This window comes from Zingiber officinale, chromosome 3B, assembly GCF_018446385.1.
Source record: "Zingiber officinale cultivar Zhangliang chromosome 3B, Zo_v1.1, whole genome shotgun sequence".
In the NCBI taxonomy this organism is placed as follows: Eukaryota; Viridiplantae; Streptophyta; class Magnoliopsida; order Zingiberales; family Zingiberaceae; genus Zingiber; species Zingiber officinale.
In genome coordinates, this window is record NC_055991.1 from 34,634,129 (window position 1) to 34,640,630 (window position 6,502).

Sequence of the window (6,502 nt, forward strand, 5' to 3'; positions counted from 1 at the left end):
AAGAATCCAGAGGGAGAAATCAAGGTTAGTACACTTACATTATATGAAAATCCAGTGTTTGCAACACATGATCGCACTAGCTTAACTAATCCTGCTTGCTCTAGTATATATTTCTCTTCAAAATTAGATATGCATGCTAATAATGTAATGAACAAAATTAATTCAAATAAAAATAAGAAATTAACTCTTAGAAAAGTAGAAATACAAAATAATATTTTAAAAGATAAAGTTGATAAATTAGAGAAGATTGTTAATAATTTAGTCAAATCACGAAATCTAGACTTGGGTTATAAATCTAAAGTAAAACTTAAACAGTACAAACCAAGTTATAATCAAGTACCTTTTATTTACTTAACTTAATAAAACGTAAATCAATAACATAGGAGGAGGCTCCAGAATAGCTGGCACCTCCGAAATTAATCCACCCGATAAGGGTAAACAAGAGTAGATTACCCGGCAGGGTAATTAAGGTTAGATTAAAATGGATTAGGTTTAACTTAACCAACGGTACTGGTGAAGTTTTTGGATGATAGTACGTTAGGGAAGCTTGGGCATCGCATGTCTAGGAAGATATGGCTTCGACCTGGTGCATTTGGCCAAGTGGAACTGACCGAAGCTACCCTTAAATGGATCCTAACTAGTTAGACCAAAGTTTAGTATTAAGTTCAATGGGTAGGACTATTTGGGAAACCTCGAAGGCATGGTTACTTTAATGAATTCCTTGTGACTCACCATAGCCCAGAAGTTTATCCAAACAATGCTTACTTGCTGAACCCAAAGCTAAACCTGAATCTAACACAAAGTTAAACCAAACCCTTAAATTGAAACTCAATTCATCTCACAAAAATTATAGGATTTCCTGATTGAAAATTTAGATGGGTGAGATGACTAAGGAAACTAAAAAAAAAAAAATTCAAACTGATAGTTATTCAAAAAAAAAAAATTCAAAATCTTTAAAACTTAATTTCAAAATTCTTTTAAAGTTTATTTGAAAAATCTTTTCAAAACATTTTAAAACTTAATTTCAAAATTCCTTTAAAGTTTATTTGAAAAATCTTTTCAAAATCATTTCAAAACTTAATTTCAAAATTCTTTTAAAATTTATTTGAAAAATCTTTTAAGAAATCATTTAAAAATTATTAGAAAAATCTTTGAAAAATTATTTTAAAAAATCTTTTAAAACTTAATTATTTGAAGAATCTTGTAAAAATCTTTTAAAACTTAAAAGTTATTTGTAAAATCATTTAAAAAATGATCATTTCAAAATCATTTGAAAAATCCCTTGAAATATTAATTTCAAAATTATTTAAAACTACTTAAAAAAATTATTTGAAAAATCATTTGAAATATCTGAAAAATTAATTTCAAAACCCTTTTCAGAAGTTATTAAATTCTTTGAAATTATAAACTCAATTAATTTTTAAATCTTCAAAATAATGGTCCCTTATTTGGGATTCTAATTGATATTTTCAATGTTGTAAATTAAAGTAAACTCCATCTCACACTCACTCATATGTTAAACATGATTGTTAATCTAGAATGAGTGAGATGGAAAATTAGGAAAATAATTTTTTAACCTCTCATGCTTGAACTCCTGAACTCAAAAATTTATTAAGGCATTAATTAAGGGGGAGTGATTTTGAGTCGGTTTTAAAATTAGTTTTTCTTTAAAAATTTTTGACTTGACCTTAAAATTAAAAACTATTTTTGGCATATCTTCGAAAATTCAAGCTATTTTTAACTCAGCGTTAAAATTAAAATTATTTATGACTTGACTTTTAAATTATAACTCCTTTATAAGCTAAATGTTTTCAAAGCTAAGTACTTAATTAAGTTTTCTCTAACTAAACTTAGTTAAATTATTTTCTAAACTTAGCTACTTGGCAAAATATTTTCTCAACGCAATCATTTTTAAGCTGAAAACATAACTAAGTATTTTCAAATTTAGCTAAATATTTTTTTTCAAAAACATTTAGGTAAGTACTTTTTAAAGTGTTTAAGTACTTTATCTCATCTAAAAGTATCTCTCAAACTAAAGGAAGAATTTTGCTTTCAAAAATTATGATTTCACCTAGCTAAAAGTCTTACAAGAAAAACTAAATGTTTATCAAAAGTATACTTAACCCTCTATTTTTCTCTTTGAAAGATAACATTGAAAATTATCTTTGAAAGTTAAGCTAAGGCCTAAATTTTCTCCACTCTCTTGGGTATTTTGATATATGGCAAAGGGGGAGAGTAGAAAGAAATTCAAAGAAAATTATAAATTAAAATTTTACGGAAATTTTATTGTGAATATGCCTATGCTTTATTTATGCCTATGCTTATTTATACGTATCTTTATTGCATTTTTTACTTAATTTTGAATTTCGGTTGCCATAATCAAAAAGGGGGAGATTGTTGGTGCAGTAAGCATCCGACGATCGAACCTCAGTTTTGATAATGGCAAAGGGATTCAAAGTTAAGATTCCTTGTTATCTAACGTGGTTAAATAAGGTTTCAGGAAAGTCCTAACTGCGGTTAGGCAGGGGAAAATCCTAAGGGGGGGTAACCTTAGGTCCTAGGGGGTGGTAACCCTAGGTGAAGGAAAATCCTAAGGGGGGGTAACCTTAGGTCCTAGGGGGCGGTAACCCTAGGTGGAGGAAAACCCTAAGGGGCGGCAACCTTAGGTCCTAGGGGGCGGTAACCCTAGGTGGAGGAAAACCCTAAGGGGCGGCAACCTTAGGTCCTAGGGTGTGGTAACCCTAGGTGGAGAAAAACCCTAGGGGGCGGTAACCCTAGGTCCTAGGGGGTGGTAACCCTAGGCGGAAACTCCAGTCGATCTGGAGGATCACACTGGAAACAGGTAAATCTCCTGAGTGGAGTAGGTGAGGACGCGTTCCTCGTAGAGGGAACAGTAGGCGTCGGGTCGACCTAGGGTTTCCGGTTGGAAATCCGAAGTCAGACCCAGACAGTCCAGAGACTGTCATAAATATTCTTTTATTATTCATACTGTTATTTTATGCTAATTTTGTGTTGCAGGATATTGTTTGGGACTAACAAGTCTTGCAGGTACAAAATAAGGTAGTTTTCCCTCGGATGAACAGTGTCCGAGGCGCCTCCATGGAGCTTGGAGGCGCCTCGGGTGCAAAGGATGAGCTGGCTGCGAAGCACCATTGGAGGCGCCTTGAAGAAGGCAGAAGGAACCTTGGAAGGCGCCTTGAGTGAGGTTTAAGGCGCCTTAAATGGATGAAGTTCGACCATATCAGATTTGATCCACGCGGAAGACCAGGCAGCATGGAGGCGCCTTGAACAGCCTTCAAGGCGCCTTGAACACCCTTTATAAGGGGGTTTCGACCAGCACTTCAGAACAACGAATACCAAGTGATCTCTCATCAACGTGCTGCTCCAAAAGACGTTCCGAAGTGCTGCTACAAGTGCCCGACGACCCGAAGCTTCAGATTTAGCATTTCTTGTTGTCGGTATAATACTTATAGCTTTTTGTACTCATAATTGTAATCTTTTAACGAGCTTATAGTTGTTACCCATGGAAAGCGATCAAGGATCGCGGGCCTTCGAGTAGGAGTCGCCTTAGGCTCCGAACGAAGTAAAATCTCTCGTGTCTCTCTCTGTGTGTTTGTTCTTTATTCCGCTGCTTTTTTTAAACTCTGATAGTCTTCCGATTTGAAAAATGAAATAGCCACGAGCGCTATTCACCCCCCCTCTAGCGCGGTCTTGATCCAACAGAACCAAGCCTGGGCATCCCAAGGCTCAGTCGTGCCTGAGAAGCTTTCCGGCTTCAGTTTCAGCCACTGTATCATATATGCTTCTTGTCTTTTAGGTGCTGTGGCGACTTCCAGGGCAGCTGGTGGAACTTCAGTCACCATTGGGGTCTCCACATTGATAGTTGGGGGAGTGGGAGGGGCTGGCTGCCGATTAGCCATCAGATTGACGATCACTTGTTGCTACTTTGCCACTTGTCTCTGGAGTTGAGCAACAACTTCAGAGAGATTTGGTTCAGTTACTCTGGGCTCTTCGTTCTCCTATGCCTGGTCCTCAGTACGAGCGGTACGGGGACGTCCTCTTCTTGACATCTTGTCATGTAGAGAGAGAAAACCTGAAATCTTTCTCTATACTCTCTAGACATATATATAAAAACATAGAAAGACAAAACAAGAACTTTTATCTAGCTTAAGCAAATATAAGCAAATATTTCTAAGGATTTCTCTATACTACAAATAATAAGGAAAGGCATACTAAATAAAAAAAATTAAGTACTTTCTTACTTGAAGACGGCAAGGCTGAAGCTGATGTGTGTGTGATGCTGGAGAATGGGGACTGCTCTGATACCAACTTGTAACACCCCACCCTCCACTCTACTAGTCTGTGAGGGTGGGACGTTACTGGACTATTAACTTTTCTTAACTAGTGTTGCTCACATGTTGATAGTTATACTTATAACTCTTTACAAACTCGAAACATGCAATAAGTTACAGCTGAAAACACAAATAACTCATCTATACATTCTACTCAAGCATTTGTTCTCCACTAAAACTATATATCAATCTGAACATGTATGCAACAATAATACAACTCAAATAATAGAACTAATGTGTATAACAATTTAAGTGGAAAAATTTCTAAATACATAAAAGAATTCTATGAATAAACCATCAACATGAAAGAATAGTTCTAACAATGTAAAAAGAACATAATCCACCTAAATTTCACTAACAATCTAAATACAAAATTTTAATAAATTCTTTAAGAAAATCCCAAGGCTTCCATAGTCCAGACATCACACATCCATCCACACCTCCTTGTCACCTTCCTTCACTATAGCTTTCCTTTTCCTTTATCTGCAGTAAGAGGAAAATGCAACTATAAGCAGAATGTTTAGTAAGCGTTATCTAACTCACAAAACTCGAATATGCATCTGAACAGGAAGAAATCTAAGAACTGAATGCTTTAAAAGGAATACTACTCATGCTCATCTAATAGCAAGGAAATCAAAACAGACTGAAATGCTAAACATGTAAAGTTGCTCATGCTCATCTAATAGCAATAAGAAAATCTAAACATGTAAGAATAAAAGAACTAAGCTTGCTGAATTTTTAAACTTATGGGAAGCTTATTCCATTTGTTCAAAACTTATACTTTTATACTTCAAAATAATAATCTCTTGGGCCCAGGCTTAGTACCATTTGCGCGCTCCCTAATAGAAACTGAGGTAGCAAGCCACCAGTCCTACAAGGGTAAAGACCTTGGCCTTACCAGGGTCGAGACATCGGAACCGGTCACCTGGATTTGTTTAACGACAACCTCGGAAGTCGGGTACTAGCCTCTTCAAATAAAATACTTGTTACTTATTAATACTTCTAATAAAAGAATGCCTCGTGCAAAACTGAAATGCTTAACAATTCTAAAACTGCAACGCTTAAACAATTCTAAAACTGAAATGCTTAAACAAAAATCGGCATACAATGCTTAATGAAAATCTGCACTGAAATACTAAACTGAACAACTAAGAGATCTAAATATGCATGTTAAAGAACTAAAACAAAAAGGGTCTACAGCATGTTAAATAATTGATAATGAAAGGGTCTAAATAAGCCACAGAAATCCAACAGAGCACTCCCCAAAAGTAAAGCTATTCGTGCCTATTGCATAGCACCAACCAAAACTGCACAGTGATCTCTAAAGGAAACTGCCCGTGCCCCTTTCATAGCACCAACCGAAACTGCACAGCAAGCTCCAAACAAATTAAGCTTCACAGAAATCTCCAAGGCACTAAACCATACAGCAAGCTCCAAAACAAATTAAACTTCACAGAAATCTCCAAGGAAACTAAACCGTACAGCAAGCTCCAAAACAAATTAAATCTGCCGGAATTCACATACCCTATGTAAAGCTGTTTCATTTGTTCTAAGCTATTACTTTTATTTTCTTTCTTTGAGATTCACGACAGCAAGCTCAAGAACAACTCTCCTTGCGGCATACTTCAAAAAAAAACAAGAAGAAACAAGAATCCGAGAGCTACTCTTACAGCAGGTGAGAAACACTTACAATTCCCTTGACTTACAACCGAAATCAGCTTCTAGGGTTTCGGAGAACTCAAAAATCCAGCCTCTCCTTCGTGCCTACGGGTTATCCTCGACGAGGTGATCACGACGGTGTGGAAGACTCTCGGATTTGGTCCTTGACCGGCCGCCGGAGACAAACCCTAGCTTCCTCTTCGGTTCCGCCCAAGCAAAGACACCGTCGCACGCGAGAGAGAGAAGAGAAAGGGTTTAGGTCACGGGCAATTAAAAGCCTAAGCTCCTCTCTTATCTCCCTTTATAATACCTAGATATTTTTGTTAACTATTACTGCTTAAATTAATTTCACCCTCTCATTGATCAGCACGACCCTACTGGGTTCCTGGTCATCTGAAACAACTTAAGACTTTGCTTAACCAGAGGTCTCTGGTTCGAACATCGGCTCAACCTCTTTATTTTTTGCAACTTGTTTCTTTTGGTAAAAATAC

At 36.4% G+C, this 6,502-nt stretch overlaps 1 long non-coding RNA gene across 1 annotated transcript; it reads right to left on the bottom strand.

Moving 5' to 3' along the window:
- Window positions 1–4,553: 4,553 nt before the first annotated feature.
- LOC121968197 lies at window positions 4,554–6,277 on the bottom strand. Its single transcript, XR_006107994.1, has 2 exons — window positions 6,043–6,277; window positions 4,554–4,835 (listed from the first exon to the last, which is right to left on the bottom strand). It is a non-coding gene; the product is annotated as an uncharacterized LOC121968197 (long non-coding RNA).
- Between the last annotated feature and the right edge of the window lie 225 nt (window positions 6,278–6,502).